General features: G+C 40.7%; 1 protein-coding gene and 1 pseudogene across 2 annotated transcripts in view; both read left to right on the top strand.

Moving 5' to 3' along the window:
* Positions 1–23,236, top strand: part of MRTFA (myocardin related transcription factor A) — a 226,406-nt gene that overhangs the window by 29,298 nt on the left and 173,872 nt on the right. The window contains exon 1 of one of the 2 annotated variants that reach the window (XM_058431799.1): positions 12,395–12,451. The exons of the other annotated variant lie outside the window; for it this stretch is intronic. The gene's annotated coding sequence lies outside the window, so the exon portion shown is untranslated. Of the gene's footprint in view, positions 1–12,394; positions 12,452–23,236 lie in introns of those variants that run through there. 2 annotated transcript variants of the gene reach the window in all.
* On the top strand, positions 19,053–20,379 carry LOC116459353 (large ribosomal subunit protein uL4-like; annotated as a pseudogene).

Raw genomic sequence — 23,236 nt, 5'->3', positions numbered from 1 at the left:
TGGGTGTCACCACCCCAAATCACTTACAAGACACTCCTGAGCTTGATAATGATTTTCGTACATGAGTCCCTAGAGCCTTTGTTAGGAAGTCGCTGCTGCTAGCCCCAGAAATTATATGCTGGAGCTCCTTTGGCTTTGTTAGGAACAAATAACATGATAGCTTTTGCCACCAAACTCCCGTATCTCTTCAGAGCTTCTTTCTGGTGGTCTGATGTCTCCAAAGAGGAATCCTAAGCACTTTTTCCCTCTGAAAAGAATTATAATTGGTGATTAGGCCTCCAGATGAAGCATATACACACCCACACAAATAAAAACTTACCTATTATTAGTTCATTGGTCATGTGGAAGAATTTCTATAACTTAGATCTTTGTTTAAACATTTGTCTAATGGAAAGCATATGGGACCATGGAAGCTACTTAATAGCTATATGACCTTGAGACAGTGTAAACTCCTGGGTCTATGTCCTCATCAGTAAAGTGGAAATATACTTAATCTTGTTGGGGTGTGGTCAAGATAAAGTGAAATATATGTAAAACTCATGAGTAACAGATGTAGGCATTGTTTCCTGTTACTCCTTCCATTCTGTTTTTCAAATGACTGAGTAAAATCTCTTTGAGCATAACTAACTTTATTAAGTCTCTTTACTAAGATTATTTGGCCACATGCCCCAGAGATTGACAGTGAAATTTGTTTTCCTTTCCTTATCAATTACAAATGTTACTAGAAATTTATTCTTGTTCAAACTTTGGAATGAGAATTTTTTTTTTCTTTTCTTTTTTGAGATGGAGTCTCGCTCTGTTGCCCAGGCTGGAGTGCAGTGGCGCAATCTCGGCTCACTGCAAGCTCCGCCTCCCGGGTTCACACCATTCTTCTGCCTCAGTCTCCCGAGTAGCTGGGACTACAGGCGCCTGCCACCACGCTTGGCTAATTTTTTATACTTTTAGTAGAGACAGGGTTTCACCGTGGTCTCGATCTCCTGACCTCGTGATCCGCCTGCCTCGGCCTCCCAAAGTGCTGGGATTACAGGCATGAGCCACCGCGCCCAGCCGAGGATTTTTTTTTTTTTCAGAGAGAATTAATGAGTTTGCTTTAGGCAGCTTTCTGAGAGCTGGCAAATTTGGATAGGAATATTAGAATTTCTTTCATAGTGGAGTCCCCACCTGGAACATAGTTGGCAGTAGGAAGAAAGGTTATATAATCACATTCCTTATCAGATTTTCAGTAGAATTTATTGTCTCCTGAAACACTCAAGGAAGTCCCTTACTCCTTTCCTTTCAATCAAGAAGCTGATTGTGGAATAGGAGATGAGTAAATGAAATTAATCTGACTTTAGCAATTTGAGAATGAAAAGAATGCTAACCACCAGGCATGTGGGCTTGTTTTAGCTTCCCAGGAACCTCCTCAGAGGGCATGACATGTTGGTTGTAAGCATTAAAACAAACAATCCCAACCCAAACTGTAGATGAAGCCTGGACTAAGTAAGGCAATTTAAAAGATTTTAGGTTGGTAATGGACTACAGAGACGATTTTCACTGGCCAAAATCAGTTTCGATGTTTTGGTTTTACTCATTTAAAATTCTTCTTGGTAAAAAATTATTCTTGATCAATCCATTCTTTCCAGAGTAACAAGAATGATCTTCTTAAAAACATAAACGGAATCCCATCACTTCTCTGCTCAAAACTCTTACATGCAGTGGTTTTTCCATTGTGCTTAGAATAATATCCAGATTTCATCCCATGACCTACAAGGTGCACGCATACTGTATCTTTGCTGATCTCACCACCTCCTCTGGCATCCCACTCCCTTCAGTCGGCTGCACTGTCATCCATTGGTCTTCAGTCCTTTCAACTTTCCTTATCACTGTATCTAAAAAGTTGGCACTTTCTGCCCACAAAAGTCCCTTCTTTGCTGGTTTTATAACTTGGAGAAGTTTGAAATTGGTTTTCTGCTTGATAGTTTGCCTACTTATTTGTTTTTGTTTTCCTATGCTATTAGATTATAAACCCCATCAGAGCAGAGACCATGTTCTATCCTTTTTGTCTAGTATGTTGGCACATGGTGGGTATCTAATATTTGTTGAATGAGTGATGGTTTGCTAATTTCTGCTTTACAGAAAAGTGGTTACTTCCTAAAGGAATAGGCATTTGCTTGCTGGTCTTACAATCTGTAAGTGATAAAGGTTAACATGGGTCAAAAAGAAATGATTCGTGTTTTGGGGTTTTTCAGAATTTAACTTAGATGGTAACTCCTCTGGGAAGCTTTTCCTGATAGGTCATAGATTAGTCTCTTCTTGTTTGGTTTATGGCACCACGTACTTGCCTTATTCATTCAATGACAACAACAGACAGATTGCATTTATCTGTTTATCACTGTATCGTCAGCACTTAGGTTGGTGCCTAAGTCAGCACATGGTGGTCATGCTGAATAGTATGTTCAGTGAGGAATAAGTGTTAGAATTTAGGTATCTCTCTTTTTTTCTTTTTTGGAGATGGAGTCTTGCTCTGTAACCTGGCTGGAGTGCAGTGGCGCAATCTCGGCTCACTGCAACCTCCGCCTCCCGAGTTCAAGCAATTCTTCTGCCTCATCCTCCTGAGTAGCTGGGATTACAGGTGCACTCCACCACGCCCGGCTAATTTTTGTATTTTTGGTAGAGATGAGGTTTCACCATGTTGGTCATGCTGGTCTCAAACTCCTGGCCTTGCAATCTGCCCACGTTGGTCTCCCAAAGTGCTGGGATTACAGGCGTGAGCCACCGCGCTTGGCCAGTATTTGGGTATCTCTTAAGAAACTAACAGCTTTAGGGCTGGATGCGGTGGCTCACGCCTGTAATCTCAGCACTTTGGGAGGCCTAGGCAGGCGGATTACGGGGTCAGGAGATAGAGATCATCCTGGCTAACACAGTGAAACTCTGTCTCTACCAAAAATACAAAAAATTAGCCAGGTGTGGTGGCAGGTGCCTGTAGTCCCAGCTACTCAGGAGGCTGAGGCAGGAGAATGGCATGAACCTGGGAGGCGGAGCTTGCAGTGAGCTGAGATGGTGCCACTGCACTCCAGCCTGGGCGACAGAGCGAGACTCCGTCTCAAAAAAAAAAAAAAAAAAAAAAAGAAACAGCTTTTACTCAGGTAGATTATGGAGATCACTGGTTCCAAGAATCACTTTGTTCTTTATCTGTTTTCCAAGTTCATCAGATCATGACATTAGTAAAATTTATTTTGAAATCTTTATTATGGAACATTTGAAACACATATAAAAACAAGGAGAATAATGCAATGAATCACCACCATGGGCCTATCACCCAGCTTCAGCAGTATTCAGGGGCTGGGTCCGGTGGCTCACGCCTGTAATCCCAGCACTATGGGGGGCCAAGGTAGGAGGATCACTTGAGCCCAGGAGTTCAAGGACCAGCCTGGGCAACCTAGTGAGACCTCAGCTCTATAAATTAAAAAAAAAAAAAAAAAAGTAAAAAAAAAATTTTTTTTTCAATACATGACCAATCTTGTTTAACATCACTCCACACCTCCTCCTTCACATTTTAAAATAAAATTGAGACCTTTTACCATTTCGTCTGTAAATAATTCAGAAGAATATAGTCAATTTAAACACTAGTTAACTCTTGGAAAAACCAGAAGCAAAAATTCCATTTGTCTCCTTGAATCTCAGTGTAGATGCCAGCTGGTGAATTTCCATGTGCTAAGCCACTCCCAAGGCCTGACTCACTATGGAAAGCATATACTCTATTGTAATTGCTGAAATAGCAGCAGTTTGTTAGAATATGTTATGGTAGTTAAGTATGTTTCTATTGGATAGAGAGAGGTTACCAATAAGAAAAAAAATCCTATGTCAGAGATAAGTTTTTCCATTTGGAGATCTGATACTTCTTGACGTCGTAAATTACAGGCCTTTAAGATTTGTCTGGAAAATGAAAATGAAATGTGGTTTGTGGATTAATAGAGTAAATTCCTGTAGTTCTTTATAGGTGAATTCCTGAGAGTCATAATCAGCAGTAAAATGAAGAGCTGAAGTGTCAGAAGCTTCGGAGCTAGAAAGACTTCTCTAAGCCTTGGAAGGTAAACAGTTTAGAGCTTCGGCCAGAGGGAAAGTCACATGGCATTAGTAGTGATCATAGTTTTATTCTGGAAGTTAAAGTTGTAACCTAGACCTCTGTAAATAGCCTGGTGTGTACATAAAATTTTCTGCAGGAAGGGAAGGCACTATTTTTTCAGCAAATATTTTAAAGGATTAAGTACTGTCTTGTAAAATTTAGAGATTGGCACTGAGTGAATGGTTGGACTAGAACTTTGCTTTCTTGTGATGCCAGTTTTTTGTGAAGAAGAAATGAAGGGGGACAGAAATGATCATAATCACCTTTAACTATTGTTTTTTGAGATGGAGGCTCACTCTGTCACCCAGGCTGGAGTGCAGTAGCGTGATCTTGGCTCGCTGCAACCTCTACCTCCTGGGTTCGAGTGATTGTCCTGCCTCAGCCTCCTGAGTAGCTGGGATTACAGGCACATGCCACCATGCCTGGCTAATTTTTTTTTTTTTTTTTTTTTTAAGTGGAGATGAGGTTTCACCATGTTGGCCAGGCTGGTCTTGAACTCTTGACCTCAGGTGATCCACCTGCCTTGGCCTCCCAAAGTGCTGGGATTACAGGGGTGCCTTTAACTATTTTTTAAACCAACCATATAGGAGAACAAGACCTTGATTCTAGGAGGCTACAAGTCCTAGCCCTGCTGCGACTGCAGCCTTACTTTCTCCTTATCCTGAATCACCACAATTCTTCTGTGTGTAATATTGGCAGATGGTGGATGTGGTGTCCCAAGTTCATTCTTGGCAACTTATTTTGAAAAATCTGCTGTTTTATTTTTCCTGCTATACTCCCATATCCCTTAGTTAACTCCTGTATTGAGGTACTTAGCACACATGACTTGAATAGGGATTTTGTCATAATCATCTGTGTTTCCTTATCATCTAGCACATGGTCACTTGGAAAATATTTGTTGACACATGATGATCACTTTCCAATGCTGAGATGGTGTGATTTTGTGATTTCTCCAATGACCTTGACCTAGATTGTGATACTACTAGTAGTCTTGTCTAGGTCCCTCTCTGTATTGTTCTTCTTCCTAGGTGCTTTGTTCTCAGGCTCTGGACCATTCTCCTGTTTTGAGACATTCCAGGGAACAGGAGAGAAAAATTTGCGTTTAAAACAGAAGGAGTATGTTACATTGATGTTCCTCATTGCCAGGATCACTGGAATGTTCCAGTTGCTATCAGGATGAATTCACTGTTGGTAACAGATGCCAGGATCTCATTATATTTTTGTTATTCTTCCTCATTTACTGAGATTTGGCCCCCTACCTCTGATTGTGATGGGAAAGGGATTTCAATCTTGATCTTCAAGCTTTATATTATTTTATTTATTTAATTTTAATTTTTTCATTTTTTTAAAAGAGACAAAGGCTTGCTCTGGTACCCAGGTGGATCACAGTGGCACATCCATTGCTCATTGTAACCATACCCAGGTGATCTTCAGGCTTTAAAGGTTATGGCCAGTCATTCAGGATTAATCAGTATTAAACGATGAGTATTTTTTTTTTTTGGTCATCTATGTGATAACTGCTGAAATTAACTTATTATAAAACTAGGCTAGAGTCTAGGCTAAATTAAATTTGTGTTTTGTCATCTACTATAAGATAGTAAAATAGAAGTGTTAAAAAAGATTATTTCGAAGTTGGGCGTGGTGGCTCATGCCTGTAATCCTAGTACTTTAGGAGGTCAAGGCAGGAGGATCGCTTGAAGCCAGGAGTTTGACACCAGCCTGGGCAAAACAGACTCTGTCTCTACAAAAATAAAAAATTAGCCGGGCGTGGTGGCACATGCCTGTAGTCTGGCTCCTCTGAAGGTGAAGGCAGGGAGGAGCACTTGAACCAAGGAGTTTGAGATTGCATTGAGCTATAGATGTGCCACTGTGATCCAGTCTGCACCATAGAGCAAGACTGTGTCTCAAAAAAACAAAAAAAAAGTTCAAAAACTTAAAAATTGTAAAGTGGGTTTTGCTTTGCAGTTTCAAAAGGAAAGAGCTATATCTACTTCTCTGGAGCTACTATGTCTGAGTCTTAATAATGGTCAAACAGGAGATGCTTGTTATGGGATGCTGGCAGATGAAGGGAAAACTGGGAACTCTATTATAGAGTTTGAAACTCTTCTTGTAAGTGGACAGTTTGAGATTGTAGTTTTTTTGTTTTGTTTTGTTTTGTTTTAGACAGAGTCTTGCTTTGTTGCCCAGGCTGGAGTGCAGTGGCACGATCTTGGCTCACTGCAACCTCCACCTTCTGGGTTCAAGCTATTCTGCCTTAGACATCTGAGTAGCTGGGACTACAGGCGTGTGCCACCACGCCCGGCTAATTTTTGTATTTTTAGAAGAGACGGGGTTTCACTATGTTGGCCAGGCTGGTCTCGAACTCCTGACCTTGTGATCTGCCTGCCTTGGCCTCCCAAAGTGCTGGGATTACAGGCGTGAGCCACCAAGCCCGGCCAAGATTGTAGTTTTTTATTTTGTAAAGTATTGCATATGTTATGGTACCTTAATGAGCACATGAGCATGTTTGGTTGAATTCTGCATCTGAGTTGACTAGCAGGCTACATAGGCCTTCTTTGTTTTCTCTCTCCCTTTTTAATATATACAGGTATTGCTTCCATTTTCCTCTTGTCACCTTAATCAAATGTAATCTCAGCCTCTCAAAGTGCTGAGATTACAAGTGTGGGCCAGCATGCCCTGCCTTAACTGTTCTTTAAAATTTCTATGCACATCACACTGATAATCGGAAAGGAAAAATTTGTGGTGGATATGAAAGGCAGCAGAGTGTATTGCTTCTTGTAGGAGGTTATGGATATGCCTAGGAGCACAGTGGTTTCTCTTGACTCCTTTAAGACTCTTGGATCGCTTTAGTCATTACCAGCACTTTGCAGGGACTACATGACATGGATTAGCATTTCTGCCTCCCTTACTTGTTTCAGGGGGCCTAGTTTATTTAGTCTTCTCTTTGGATGCAGAAGAAAGAGCAAACAGAGGAATCAGGCAGAGAGAGATTAAGATTTTTTTCATAGGTGTTCAGTTTGAGGAGATACGTAACCATATCTGTTGAGGTGGACTGCTTAAAAACCACAATTCCCAAAAATCCCCACAGTTTATTCATTTAACTGGAAATTGTTATTTTCCCTCTCCTTTTTTTTGATAAGTCGTACGTCTAAATTGATTTTCTTTTGTCTTTCTTCCTTTTCCTTTTTCCCCTCTTCATTCCATTTTTGTTCCTTTCCCTTCATTTCTTTTCTTTTTTTTTTAAAAGAGATAGTGTGTCTCACTCTGTCGCTCAGGCTGGGGTGCGGTGGTGTAATCATGGCTCACTGCAGCCTCAACCTCCCGGGGTCAAGCGATCCTCCTGCCTCAGCCACCTGAGTAGTTGGGACTTTAGGCAAACACCACCATGCCTGGTTAATTTTTGTATTTTTTGTAGAGTTGGGGTTTTGCCATATTGCCCAGTCCAGTCTCAAACTCCTGGGTTCGAGCAGTCCGCTCGCTTCTGCCTCCCAGAGGGTTGGAATTACAGGTGTGAGCCACTGTGCCTGGCAACTTTCCTTTTATTCTTTGCATTCTGTTCCCCTAAATTAAAATGGATCAGTGGCATTCTTTCCAAAGAAGTGCTTGTTTGAAAGAAGACCCAGAATTCTATGAAATTGCTTTTTTTCTTTGTGGGAAGTTTATTTTTTAGAAGATAAGGATAATGTCATTCTTAGATTGTAAAAATTATTCTCATCCCCTTTGGAATGTAAGGAAATCTTTTAAAAGCTAAATTTCCACTGGAGAGTCTATGTGTGTATGTATTGAGCCAAAAGTATTGAAAATAATTGCTATAGTTTTCTAATGCCCAAGTTTTGTTTGTTTGTTTGAGATGGAGTTTCGTTCTTGTTGCCCAGGCTGAAGTGCAATGGCCCGATCTCGGCTCACTGCAACCTCCACCTCCCGGGTTCAAGCAATTGTCCTGCCTCAGCCTCCCGAGTAGCTGGGATTATAGGTGTGCGCTGCCACACCTGGCTAATTTTGTTTTTTGTTGTTGTTGTTTTTTTTGTTTGTTTTTTTTTTAGTAGAGACGGGATTTCTCCATGTTGGGTAGGCTGAACTCCCGCGGGACCTCAGGTAATTCGCTCTCCTCAGCTTCCCAAAGTACTGGGATTACAGTTGTGAGCCACTGTGCCTGGCCTCTAATACCCAAGTTTTTAAGGAACAATATTTCCAATTTTGGGGGGCACACACATCTAATTTTTAAAATCTTCCCAGTTAGGGAATGGATATTTAAACTTTTCTGCAGTAATTTCAAAAACAGTGTGTTCAGTAGTATGTAGTAGAATAAATGCATTGGACTAGTAATCAGATTCTGGCCCATTTTTCTTTTATCAGGTCACTGAACTCTTGTGCTGTAGATCCCCAACTGAAAATGAAAATATTGGATGTGTTAGTTTCTGAGGTTCTTGTTATAAAAGTGTAGTTATTCTAGGTTTTACTGGTGTTTCTCTAATGCTGATAAAAGATTAAGAGAATTTTGCTTATAATACTGTTCATATAAAAATAGAATTCATTTCAATATAAAGTGAGTTAGACTTGGATTCTAAAGGGGCTTAGTCAGTGAATGACTAAAACAACCTTTATATAAGATGGTCTCATGTAGCAATCAATTTCAAGATCCATTCTCTAGGATGCTGGGGAGGGGCAGGGGGAGGGAAACAACCACCAAAAAATACATTGTCTGACAACTTTGAGCTAAAATCCAGGATCTTAATTTGAGATTAATGTAAGAAATCTGTCAGGTATTTTTAAAAAGTAACTCATCACTATTTAGGAGTTGACTTTTTCTGTTGTAGCTTTCATTGAAGGACTGTTGTTTTAGTCATTCTCTCCTAAATTCCTTTTCCTGAGACTAAAAGATTGAGCTCATACCTTTGCATAATGATCTGGAGAGTATTTTAAACTTGGCGTGTTCAAACCTGGCAGACTCGAATAATATGTGGACAAACTAGCACATTAGAACATTTTTTAAGTTCCAAGCCATAAATATGTTTTAAATGAACATGGGCATGTATAAAATTAATACTTAAGCCTTCAAATAGCACAGACATTCAAAATGCCTGTTGCCTTGGGTGACTGATTTTCAGTGAGGTTCTCACTTACCCTACACATTTCTTCCTCTGCATGGAACAGTGCCAGGCACAGAGTCAGGAGAGGGTTTTCTCCTTTGGCACTCTACTACCCTCTGCTTTCGGCAGAGAAAAGGCTGCTGTTTTACTTCTTAAACTCCTACCATATGGAAAGCTTCTAAAAATAAACTTTGGATTTGTATTGGACTTCTAAATTTGTAACCTCTTATCCATGACTAAAGCCAATGTAAATACCTTTAGCAAAGCTGTGGCACTGTTTTAATAAGAAAGATCACCAACCATAATATTTAAATTATCAAATAAATTAGTTTATCTTTCATTTATGTCTTAGTTGGCATGGATAAGGACCTGGTTGTGTTGTCAAGCAAAAACTAGTTGGTGGTTTTTAGTGAATCCACTTTAATTTTTTGTTCATGAATTGTTGGTGTAATTATGTAGCAGACATATTCGTGAGAATGTAGAAGTACACTAGCTTTTGACACAACAGATTGTTTAAATGGGTCGTTATTCACTTTGTAAATTCTGGTCACCTGGGCCTTCCATCAGCAAGTATATAATGAGCACCTGTTACTTGCCAGGTACTGCTAAGTCTTGCGAAGATATAAAGTTGTATAGAAGATGATTCTTGTTCAGACAAGTAAGAGAGAAAGGAAAAAGAAAACCTGGGGACAACCAAATATTTTAACTGTGTTAACAGAGAAATAGATGCTATGAGAGAATGGAGGAGAGATGAGTAGAGTAAGAGTTGGCTTGTTTTTTTTTTTTTTTTTGAGACAGTCTCACTCTGTTGCCTAGGCTGCTGGAGTGCAGTGGTGTGATCTCGGCTCATTGCAACCTCCACCTCCCAGGTTCAAGTGATTCTCATGCCTCAGCCTCCCGAGTAGCTGGGATTACAGGTGTGTACCACCACTCCCAGCTATTTTTTGTTGTTGTTGTTTTTGAGATGGAGTCTTGCTCTGTTACCCAGGCTAGAGTGCAGCAGTGCGATCTTGGCTCACTGCAGCTTCTGCCTCTCAGGTTCAAGGATTCTTGTGCATCATCCTCCAAGTAGCTGGGACTACAGGTACACGCCACCACACCCAGCTAATTTTTGTATTTTGTATTTAGTACAGACAGGGTTTCACCATGTTGGCCAGGCTGATCTTGAACTCCTGACCTCAAGTGATCCGCCTGCCTTGGCCTCCCAAAGTGCTGGGATTACAGGCGTGAGTCGCTGCACCCAGCCTAATTTTTGCATTTTTAGTAGAGATGGGGCCAGGCTGGTCTCGAACTCCTGGCCTCAAGTGATCCTCCTACCCTGGCTTCCTAAAGTGCTGGGATTACAGGCACTTTTCCTAGGTGTTCAGTTTGAGGGTATTTGTAACCGTATTTGTTGAGGTGGACTGCTTAAAAACCACGGTTCATTTATTTAATTGGGAATTGTTTCTCTCCCCTCCTTTTTTGAAAACAGTCAGACCTCTAAATTGATTTTCTTTTATCTTTCTTTCTTCTTCCAACTGAGCTATGGCACTCAGCCTCAGCTGGATCTTAAATAATAAAAATTATTTACAACAGAGGCTTTTTTTTTTTTTTGAGTTCCAGGATTAATGTTACCCACCATGGAAAAAAGAACATTCTAGGTAGTAGGAGAAATAGTAGAACTATCCAAGACAGTATGTTCTAGGAGGAAGTTTGGTGTGGGTAATGGGGAGGAGGAGGGACATTAGTGGCCAGAGAGCAAAGGCTAGTGAGACTGGGTGGGATCAGATTATGAAAGCCTTCAGGGCCAGGCATGGTGGCTCATGCCTGTAATCCCAGCATTTTGGGAGGCCAAGGTTGGAGGATGGCTTGAGCCCAGGAGTTTGAGATGAACCTGGGCAACATAGTGATACCTTATTTCTATAAAAAATACAAAAATTAGCTGGGCATGGTAGTGTGTGCTTGTGGTTCCATGTACTTGAGAGGTTGAGATGGGAGAATTATGTGATCCCAGGAGGTTGAGGCTGCAGTGAGCTGTGATCATGCCACTGCACTCCAGCCTGGGCAACAGAGTGAGACCTTATCTCAAAAAAAAAAAAAAAAAAAAAGACTTTAGATATACCACTGATTCTGTCTCTGTTGTCATGTCTTTGTTCTCTTTTCCTTGCCTGGAAAGACTTTCTCCACTCTTTGCTAATCTAACTTATTTTTAAAGGTCCAGCTTTAGAGCATCTCTTATGTAAAGCCTTCCTCCCTTTTCCCCAGAGCTTACTGATTTTTTACTGTGAATGATTGCACAAAGAGGCTGTATTATGCCTCATAATAAGGACTTCCATTTCTTGAACTGTTTTTTGTTTTGTCTGATCTGTCCAGCTAGTTTCTCAACTCCTTAAGGGAAGAGAATGAATCCTCTTCAGCACCTGGTATTAGTACTCATCACATTGTGAGGACTCAAGAAGTAAATGATGAATATAGAACACTTACACATACAAACCATTACGATAACCCAACTACGGTGGTAGAGATTGCCTATGTTTATTTAAAAGGCATTTCTCGGCCAGGCGCAGTGGCTCACACCTGTAATCCCAGCACTTTGGGAGGCTGAGGCAGGTGGATCACGAGGTCAGGAGATCGAGACCATCCTGACCAACATGGTGAAACCCCATCTCTACTAAAATACAAAAAAAAAATAGCCAGACGTAATGGTACGCACCTGTAGTCTCAGCCTACTCGGGAGTCTGAGACGGGGATTGCTTGAACCCGAGAGTCAGAGGTTGCAGTGAGCTGAGATTGCGCCATTGCATTCCAGCCCAGCGACAGAGCGAGACTCTGTGTCCAAAAAAAAAAAAGAAAGGCATTAACACCAATAAGAGCAGTTTTCAGAGGTATAGGACAATTGTCATTTGGATATAAAATGAGTTAATAAAAACACTTGTCTCATAGAGTTGTTGTGAGAATTAGTTTTAATATTTAAGCACTTGCAACAGTATCTAGCATATAGAAAGTGCCCAATCAGTGTTACCTATTATTAACTCCACTTTTTTTTTTTTTTTTTTTTTTTTAAACCAGTGACAGAACTCTTAACACTGTTGTGTGCATGGAGAGGATTCAAAGGAGATAAGAAACAGCTTCTTACCTTTGAAACCAAATGCCTTTTAGGAATGGGAAGAACTGTTTATATTGCGTGAACTTTTATTTTTCTGTTTGTGTTGTAGTGATCGAAGGGTATGATTGGCATGGAATTGAATTTCATCTGTCTGTGGGAATTGTAAGCAAGGTAGGTCCCAGATTTATTTACTCTTCCTTCCCTCCTTTCCTAATGTGGTCGTTAGTATCTTCAGTTATACTGACCTAGAATAGATCAGATTTGACTATTGTTTGGGGAAACATTATCTTTTTCAGTCTCACTCGTCATGCCTCTTGATGGTCTGTCCCGTGGTTTAATGTTGTGGACTACATCTAGTATCTCGTTAGAATGTAGAGAATGCTAAGAAACAGCATAACCAATGTAAAATTTGGTGGTCCTAGAACAGAACCATGAATTTACACATGTACCCACCCACACATACCCCTACCTCTTTAATCCAGTCCTTGAGGGCAGAAGTTTTTGTGTTGGAGCCATTATGTAAACCAATTTAGGGTAGTGGGTAATGGTAGGCTAGCTTATTCTGATCACTCTAAAAATCAGTAGCCTGCGTGAATGGTAGACTAAATGCAACAAAGGACCTGACTAGACAGTAGCCAGGCCATTAGTGGCAGCTGTAAATTTTGTTACTGATGACAGGATCTGTCTGTCTGTAACCACTAGAGTTTGATTTGACACAGCATGCTTTGTTCCTATCTTAAGCTCCTGGGCCTGAACAAAAGTACAGCAGATAGAGCTTTGGCTTATATGTCTGTCTTATGTCAGGTGCCCGCAAAAAGAGCTATAGATGGCAGTTCACGCAGCTCTGCACAACTATTTCTGTCAGAGTATTTCCTGTCAAGGTAAAGGCTAGTGCTAGTTCATGTAGTTCTAGTTTTCTATCACCATAAGTATGTTGAGATTCCCCTTGCTTATTGGTACAGGAGACCTGGCTCAGTTGGAGAGTAAACTTGACAGTCAAAACAGAACTCCCCAACCAGGAATCCTATAAACTAGTGTGTGGGGTTCTATGGGTTGATGTCAGTCTGGACTCTTGCTGCATCTACACTTAGCACAGGTTCTTGAGACTGGCTTTCTCTCAGTCACAAAGAAGAGAAACCTTTAGTACATTGCTACAGGGAAAAACAGTGTAGCCACTTCCTATAGCAGAAGGAACATGGCCTTGGAATTGACACTGCTGTCTAGGAAGGAGGGGGAGACGGTAGATTAAAGTTTAACTTCTGTAAATGAATCCTTTGTCATCATCTAGTGGTCTGAATTTTCTGGGTGTGATCTGTGTGGTCAGTCAGTAAAGTATGTTTTTTCTATTGTTCTACTTTTATATTGGGGTAATAAGCTATTCCATGGAAATACTGTATGATAAAAATTAATGGAAAGTAAAGAAAGGTACCAACTTCTGTTGAATTCCTGCTGGAATTAGGCATTGTACTGTAAATTTTCATGTACGTTCTTTTATTGAAATATATCAAGTTCATTAATATTACAGCTTTTCAAGTCTAGGTGAATAATATTGTGACTCAGTGTCTTGAACTATTTATAATAGCCATTTAGAAGAAATAGAATTATGTAGTGTTTTGTGTTATTTCATTTGTTTTCTGGAGAAGGAAAGAAAATAATTATATGAGTTAATTTTTTTCTTTTTTGGGGGCCTTGCTACTGATTAGCCAAAGGCAGGGTGGAGACTAGCGGGTTTGAAATTAGAGAGACCTATGCTGTTTTGGGAAGTTGAGGCTCTTGACCTAGGATTTGCTGAAGTTGGTGCAGGAGAGGTCAGTGTAGGTTAATATTTTCAGAGCTCAAAGCAAGTGTGGATTGGGGTTGTTTATAGGTGCAGTTTTGCTTGATCTCTGTATCTGCAAATGGAGTAAAAAAGTACAGTACTGCTGTTTTGGGAAACTTCTGCAAAAGTCCCTGAGCCAATGCAAATTAATCTTGTTCAGAAATACCAAGAAAATTCCCCATTTGGCTGTTTCACCTGGTTGAGGGAATTGACTCTTGTCATTATGCTTGTAAAGAAATTACCAGGCTGGGTGTGGTAGTTCATGCCTGTAATTCCAGCACTTTGGGAGGCTGAGGTGGATGAATTGCTTGAATCTAGGAGTTTGAAACCAGCCTGGGCAACATGGCGAAATCCTGTCTCTACAAAAAACACCAAAAAAAAATTAGCCGGGCATGGTGACATGTGCCTGTAGTCCCATTTGCAAGAGAGGCGGAGGTGGGAGGATTGCTTGAGCCTGGGAGGTAGAGGCTGTAGTGAGCTGTGATTGCATCACTGCATTCCAGCCTGGGTGACAGAGTGAGACCCTGTCTCCAAAAAAAAAAAAATTTCCACAGATTTTTTTTTTTTTTTTAAATTAAGAGACAAGGTCTTAATTTATTACCCAGGCTGGAGTGCAGTGTGGAACAATTACAGTTCACTGTAGCCTTGAACTCCTGGGTTCAAGTGATCCTTCTGCCTCAGTCTCCAGAGTAGCTAGGACTGCAGGTGTGTTCCACTACGCCTGGCTAATTAAAAAAAAAAATTTTTTTTTTTTTTTGTAGTAGAGATTCTCCTACCCCGGCCTCCCAAAGTGTTGGGATTTTCAGGTATGAGCCACCATGCCTGGTCCACACGTTCTTTTAAAACAATTATAAATTTGATTTTCTGTTTTTAAATTTTCTCTTGAAATTCTTCTCTCATGGGAGATACCATCTCTGTGTCTTTCAGTCATGCAGTAATTGGGGGTCAGAATAAATTGTTCAGCTCTTTCCTAGGTGATATGCAGTTAAACTGAAGTCTTCCTTCTCCTTTGGACTTGTGCATATATCTATGAAAGGAGAAGAAAATCTGGTTAAGAGCAGCAGAATTACCTGGAGATACTATACTGTCCTTTCAAGGGCTGAAATGGACACATTAACATTTCTTAATCTATGCATTTTCCATTTTTATTTTTCTGTCTATTGAATGAATTACTGCACTTTTCCCCTTGGCCACTTCCTTTTTATGGTTTAGTGAGATAAACTTAATACAATTTTTCCTTCTTTGTTGAACAAATATTAGTTCTTTAAAAATAACTTTATGAGGTATAATTTATATACTACAGAATTTGCCTGTTTGAAGTGTACAGTTTATTTTTAGTAATTTTGTGGAGATGTGCAACCATTACCCCACTCCAGTATTACATTTCCAATACCTCAGAAAGATCCCTTGTAAACACCATTTTTTAACTTCCTTTGAAGTAAGGCGCACATTTTATTAAGTTCTGCATCAGATTTAATCTTCTTCCACTCATGAGGTTTTCCACCACTCTGCGTATTGCACGTCTTCTTTCCTCCTCCTCTTTATATATTAGTTTCTTATTACTGGTCAAACATACCACTCTTTTGTTATTTTTATTACATTTTCTCAACACTTTTTAAAAAGTGTAACCTTGAAAAGAAGGGATTTAGCTTTTATTCAAAGTTATTTTTTTCTTTGAAAGTTGTTACCTTTTTTTCTTTTTGAGACAGTCTCGCTCTTTTGCCCAGGCCGGAGTGGAAAGTTGTTATTTTATAATGCCTCAGGCCTCTCAGTAAGAGCTCGTTATTATTTCTGGGTTTTCTGTTCACTTCATTTGCTATTTGTTTATTTATTTTTTTTGATATGGAGTCTTGCTCTGTCGCCAGGCTGGAGTGCAGTGGCGCGATCTCAGCTCACTGCAACCTCCGCCTCCCGGGTTCAAGCAATTCTCCTGCCTCAGGACTACAGGCACGTGCCACCACGCCCGGCTAATTTTTTGTATTTTTTTAGTAGAGACGGGGTTTCACCATGTTGGCCAGGATGGTCTTGATTTCTCGACTTTGTGATCTGCCTGCCTTGGCCTCCTAAAGTGGTGGGGTTACAGGCGTGAGCCACCGTGCCCGGCTGCTATTTATTTTTAAAGGGAATAATTTATTGGTTATTTCTTGTGTATGTATACAGACTAGGTATTAGCTAATTTGGAGAATTCCGCTCTGTGCATAAGTATTCAGATGCTCAGTAAAAGATGTGAATATTGTCGTATACTTGAGCTTTTCCTTTTTTTTTTTTTTTTTTTTTTTGAGACGGAGTCTTGCTCTGTTACCCAGGCTGGAGTGCAATGGTGTAATCTTGGCTCACTGCAACCTCCGCCTCCCAGGTTCAAGCAATTCTTATGCCTCAGCCTCCTGAGTAACTGGGATTACAGGTGTGTGCCACCATGCCCGGCTAATTTTTGTATTTTTAGTAGAGACGGGGTTTCACCATGTTGGCCAGGCTGGTCTCAAACTCCTAACCTTGTGATCCACCCACCTCGACCTCCCAAATTGCTGGGATTACATGCATGAGCCACCACGGCCGGCTACACTGGAGCTTTTTAAAGGCTTACCTACCATGTTGGTTTGTCTCATTAATGGTGATGTTAAATCTCATCATTTGGTTGAGTTCCTGTCTGCCAGATTTATCCATTGTAAACTGTCTTTTCCCCTTAGTGATACATAATCTGTACAGCCATACTGATTATTTACTTTTGATATCTCTTGTACAGAAGTGCCATGTAGTTGTCGCAGTAGCAATACATCTTCTTAGAGCAACAAACTAACCTGGCTAACAGTGTTTAAAAATTGAGTATTATGTGGAAGACAATATGCAAAAAATGCAAAAAAACGAAATTCAGAATTCATTTAATTTAAGCTTCTTTGTAATGTTAATTTTTTTTTTTTTTTTTTTTTTTGAGACAGAGTCTTGCTCTGTCGCCCAGGCCGGAGTGCAGTGGCATGATCTCAGCTTAGCGCAACCTCCGCCTCCTGGGTTCAAGCAATTCTCCCGCCCCAGCCTCCTGAGTAGCTGGGATTACAGGTGTGTGCTGCCATGCCTGGCTAATTTTTGTATTTAGAGACGGGGTTTCACCATGTTGGTCAGGCTGGTCTTGAACTCCTGACCTTGTGATTCGCCTGCCTCGGCCTCCCAAAGTGCTGGGATTAAAGGTGTGAGCCACCGTGCCCGGGCTTGTAATATGAATTTTTAAGTGCAGAGTTTAAATACAGTTGCTTAAGAGCCTTGGGATGCAAATCTCGTGTTCCTTGGGTCATAAGGAATTTTTGCTGACAACCTTTTCACAGTTGGTCTTTAGTAGACATTATTAGCATTTAGCAGACATTATTAACATTTTTCATAGTTTTCAGACAAGTTCTTTCCTGCTTTTAAAATTCCTTCCTCCAGTCTTTCATGTATCCCTTGGAACAATACAGCTCTTACTGAGGGGTCTGGAGTTACCTGGGTTTGAACCCTGGCCCAGCAGTTACTTAACCTCTCTGTACTTCACTATTCTCCTTTGTAAGATAGAATAGTAATACCTCATAAGTTTTTATGAGGATTAAATAGGCATTTGGCACTTTTTTTGGTCACAGATGTTCATTAAGCCTCTATATTATTATTCTCAGTCTGATAACACTTGTCACGTAGTAGGCAATGATTATTTCCTTTATAAGCTGTACATGTATACATAAACATATAAATGTACCTCATAGACGTTGCTCAAGGAAATAATCATAGACATTCCTACTGTAATTATCTCTGTCCCAATCTTGGGGGGAGATTTAGATTCACTTTTTTAGGATACTTGTAGGATCCATATGTTAACCATACACCCCCCCACCATGTCTGCATATTTGCTGCATATTACTTTGAATATAACACTTCGGCACTGCATAGTGCTATGAAAAAAATGGTAAATATTATTTCTACCTCAGACTATATGATCTTTTTTTTTTTTTTCCCCAAAGACAAGGTCTTACTCTGTTGCCCCAGGCTGGAATGCAGTGGCTCAGTCATAGCTCACAGCAGCTTTGCACTCCTGGACTCAAGCAGTCATCCTGCCTCAGCCTTCTCGGTAGCTAGGATTGCAGGCATGTGCCACTATGCCTGGCTAATTTTTAAATTTTTTGTAGAGATGGAGTCTCGCCATGTTGCCCAGGGTGGTCTCGAACTCCTGGGCTCGAGCAGTCCTCTGGCTTCGGCTTCCCAAAGCGTTGGGATTATAGGTGTGAGCCAATGCACCTGGCCCAGACTATATGATCTTAATGTGTACGTTGGAAATGGTTAAATTCAAGGCACTGTTACTACCTTACATCTCTGACCCGAATTGGAGGCCACAGTTCATTAAGTGGCAATCTATTGATCTAAGTACAGTTACCAACTAAATTTTTCAGTGGTTCTCAATAGGGAAGGTACCATATATCCAAAGAGTATTTGGAAAAGTATGGAGGCGTTTTTGGTTGTTAAGTGACTGTGGGTGGGAGATGCACCACTGGCATTTGGTGGAGAAAACTTAGAATTGTTCACCCAAAATGCCAATAGCGTCACTGTTGAGAAATTAAGCTAAATACTTTGGTAAATCAGTAGATAATGTTTTATCTTAGTTATAAAAAAAGTTGAGGCTGGGCGTGGTGGCTCACGCTTGTAATCTCAACACTTTGGAAGGCCGAGGCAGGTGGATCACAAGGTCAGGAGTTCGAGATCAGCCTGACCAACATGGTGAAACCCCATCTATACTAAAAATACAAAAATTATCTGGGCGTGGTGGCGCATGCCTGTAATCCCAGCTACTCAGGAGGCTGAGGCGGGAAAATCGCTTGAACCTGGGAGGCAGAGGTTGCAGTGAGCCGAGATTGCACCACTGCGCTCCAGCCTGGGCGACAAAGCGAGAGTCTGTCTCAAAAAAAAAAAAAAAAAAAAAAAATGTTGGAGTGTGGCCTTCTCACCTTCCCATGGCATGTGCTGATCCACTGTTATCAGTGTACTCTGAAAAAGGGGAGTCATCTGGCAAAAATGTCACTTTGTCTCCTGTATTCAAGGCTCCCATTCCACCAGATATTGTGAACTTTGTTCACACCAACTTGCACAAAAACGACAGACAGCCGTATCTTGTTAGTGAATTAGCAGGTCGTCAGACCAGTGCTGAATCTTGGGGTACTGGCAGAGTTGGGTCTCAAATTCCCAGAGTTTGAGGTGGTGGGACTCACTGTTTTAGCTAGGGTGCTTTTGGAAATATCTGTCAAGGAGGCCACATGTTTGCACCAACCAAAACCTGGCACTGTTGGCACCGTAGAGTGAACACAATCCAAAAAACGATATGCTATCTGTTCTCCCCTGGCTGACTCTGCCTTACCATTGCTGGTCATGTCTACAGGTCATCATATTAAGGAAGTTCCTGAACTTTTTTTGATGGTCAGAGATAAAGTTGAAGGCTACAAGACAATCAAGGAGGCTGTTTTGCCACTTAAGAAACTTAAAGCCTGGAGTGATATAAAAAAGGGCTATGCCTCTCAGCAAATGAGAGCTGGCAAGGGCAAAATGAGAAACCATTGTATCCAGTGCAAGGAACCCTGCATCGTCTATAATGAAGATGATCGTATTGTCAAAGCCTTCAGAAACATTCCTAGAATTACTCTGCTTAATGTAAGCAAACTGAACATTTTGAAACTTGCTCCTGATGGGCATGTGGGACGTTTCTGCATTTGCACTGAAAGTGCTTTCTAGAAGTTAGACAATTGTGTGGCATTTGGTGTAAAGCTGCTTCCTCAAGAGTAACTGCAATCTTTCCACGCACAAGATGATCAATACAGACCTTAGCAGAATCTTGAAAAGCCCAGACATCCAAAGCCCTTCAAGCACATTGCAGGAAGATTCATTGTAGAGTCCTGAGGAAGAACCTCCTGGAAAACCTGAGAATCATGTTGAAGCTAAACCCATATGCAAAGACCATGCACCGCAACACCAGTCTTTGCCAGGCCAGCAATCACGAACTCCAGGTGGATAAGGCAGCGGCAGCAGCAGCAGCAGCAGCAGCACCACCACCACCACCACCACCACCACCAGCACCAGCAGCACCAGCAGTACTAGAGGCCAAATCAGATGAGCGAGGGGGTTGCAGTCAAGAAGCTTGTGGTAGCGAAGAAAGGAAAGAAGGTTGTTGTTGTTAAGCAGGAGAAACCTCTGGTGGGAAAAAGGGCAGCAGCTACCAACCAAGACATCAGCAGCTGAAGAAAAACCTACCACAGAGGAAATGAAGCCTGCTGCCTGAACTTGTTGGTTTATTCCATAAAGGTCAAATAATTTTGGACAGCTTATTTTTAATAAAGTCTTGATCAATGAAAAAAAGAGTGCTCATGGCAGGAAGCTTTTTGAACAAATCCTTCAGAGCTGTAGTATGTAATCTCTGAATTATTCAAGGGGAATTAGGCCATATTTTCTCAGTTGGGGGAGTAAGGTATTTTCCTGAAGATTCTGAGGGCGTTTGCCATTATGAATGTGTTTTGGTAGGGTTTAACTTCTAAAATTAAGAGTAGTTGAATGGCTAGAGCGGTTTAGTGGTTAAAGAAGATTGGCATTATTCCTTTAGTAATCTTTGTATCTTCATGGTTGATGGAAATCATACAATTTGTGCCTCACATTCCAGTGATGCCTGGTTATTGTTTGTACTGTTCTTTCTTTCCTTCTTTTTTTTTAAGAGCAAATGATGTATTTGTTTGGCAGATCAATAAGATTTTATTAGGTATGTAACTTAACTTGTGGTAGCTTGTTTCACTTGAGCCTAGTAAGGACTTTGACGAAGATAAAAAAAATAATAATTATTCTCAACTTCCACCTACCATTTTATCAGTCTCTAGGGCAATGTTTCTCAAACATTTTTGGCTGTGGTTCATCGTTCAAGATGTATTTTACATTGAGACCTAATATACACATAAGTGTATCGATATCTAAAACAAAAGTTTCATGAAATAATACCCTTATTAGGTGCAGTGCAATCTGGTCATTTGTATTTTATTCCATTTTATTTAATTGCAAGATGTTGATGTTGGCCTAGGAAATTGATTCTGTGGCCAGTGTATTATGAATTGCAGTTAAAAATACTGTGTTAGGATATATGTTCATGAAATTTTAACTCAGGCTTTAAAATATATCCCAAGTCTTACTATATCTCTCTGCTCAACTATTGCCTTTGGCTAAGCCACCTTCATCTCTCTCCTAGACTTCTCCAGTAGCCTTCTAATTGCATTCTCTGCTGCCTCTCATCCCCTGCCATCACCTAGCTCTGTTCTTTTAGCTGTCTAATTGATGCTTTTAAAATGTTATTCTGGTCATGTCATCCTCACTATTACTTTCTTTCCCCCACTTTCATTTATTGTGGTAAAATACACATGAAATTTACCATCTTAATCATTTTAAGTGTGTAGTTCAGTGGTATTATATACATTCATAATGTTGTGCAACTATCATCACCATCCATCTCCAGAACTCTTTTCAGCTTGTAAAACTGAAACTCTACACCCATTAAACAAATAAGTCACTATTCCCTCCCCCTCCTTCCCTCTGGAAACTACCATTCTACTTTGTGTCTATGATTTTGACCACTCTAGGTACCTCACATAAGTGGAATCATACAGCATATATAACTTTTTGTTATAAATTTAGCCTATGTGATTTTTTAAAAAGTTTATATAATGTTTTACATACAAGTTAAAAATTAAAGTAGTAATCATCGACCTCAGACATCTAGAACAAGTTATACCATGGAGCCCTCCTGCTTAGCAGCATTGAGGCCTGGACCGCCTTGTTTCCTCTTCCCTTCAGATTGGCAGAAGTGATTACTTCTCTGGACTTGTAGTAATATTTTTGTTTTTTTGGTAAGTGAATATGAGGAGAGACTTGACTTTTTTTTTTTTTTTTTTTTTTTTTGTGCGATCTTGGCTCATTGCAACCTCCACCTCCCAGGTTCAAGTGATCCTACCACCGCAGCCTCTCAAGTAGCTGGGACTACAGGTGTGCGCCACCACACCCAGCTAATTTTTGTATTTTCAGTAGAGATGGGGTTTCCCTATGTTGGCGAGGCTGGTCTTAAACTCCTGACCTCAAGTGATCCACCCCCCTCAGCCTCTCAAAGTGCTGGGATTAAGACTTGAGCCACTGTGCCCAGCTCAAGAGACTTGGCTTTTTTTTTTTTTTTTTTTTGAGACAGAGTCTCACTCTTGTTGCCCAGGTTGGAGTGCAATGGCGCTGTTTTGGCTCACACAACCTCTGCCTCCTAGGTGCGAGTGATTCTCCTGCTTCGGCCTCCCGAGTAACTGGGATTGCAGGCGTGCGCCACCTCACCTGGCTAATTTTGTATTTTTAGTAGAGACAGGGTTTCTCCATGTTGGTCAAGCTGGTCTCGAACTCCCAACCTCAGGTGATCCTCCCGCCTCAGCCTCCCAAAGTGCTGGGATTACAGGCATGAGCCACCGCACCTGGCTGAGACTTGGCATTTTGAAAGACAAGATAATGTGCTGAGCCAGACAGCTCAGGATCCTCTGCATCTATTTTATTATTTGCTTTTGGAAAAGGCACTATGGTCGTATGTATGGAAAGGTTGACTTGGGAGTCATGACGTCTGGGTTCTCCTGGCTTTGCCATTTACTTATTTGGAGACCTTGGGCAAATTGCTCACAACCCTTCTGAGCTTTAGTTTGTTCAGCATCTGAAACCATTGGATACTTTAGATTTCTTCAAACCCTAAAATTCAGAAATTCTATCATCTTTTTGACAAGGTTTTGAGACCTTACAAGAGTCTGTTTTTCTGTTCTGCCATCCCATTTTTTTTCCCATCTACTGTAATCTGAATGCTTAGAAGGACAGTAAATTTTAATCTGTCACACTCAATTATTGTGATGAAATAATTCCAGAATTGTGATTATAAAATAGTCTGGACATACAAAATACTATGCAGATGACAAATACTATATATACCACCATGGGGATGAAAACTGGAGATGAGCACCTCATCCTGTGCACTTTCTGTGAACTGCTCTGTGGTTATGCTCTTATGATCCACCTAGAGTAGTGGTCCCCAACATTTTTGGCACCAGGGACCAGTTTCGTGGAAGACAGTTTTTCCATGGACT

This window comes from Hylobates moloch, unplaced genomic scaffold, assembly GCF_009828535.3.
Source record: "Hylobates moloch isolate HMO894 unplaced genomic scaffold, HMol_V3 SCAFFOLD_19, whole genome shotgun sequence".
NCBI classification, from domain to species: domain Eukaryota; kingdom Metazoa; phylum Chordata; class Mammalia; order Primates; family Hylobatidae; genus Hylobates; species Hylobates moloch.
This window is presented reverse-complemented; position numbering and strand designations above follow the sequence as displayed.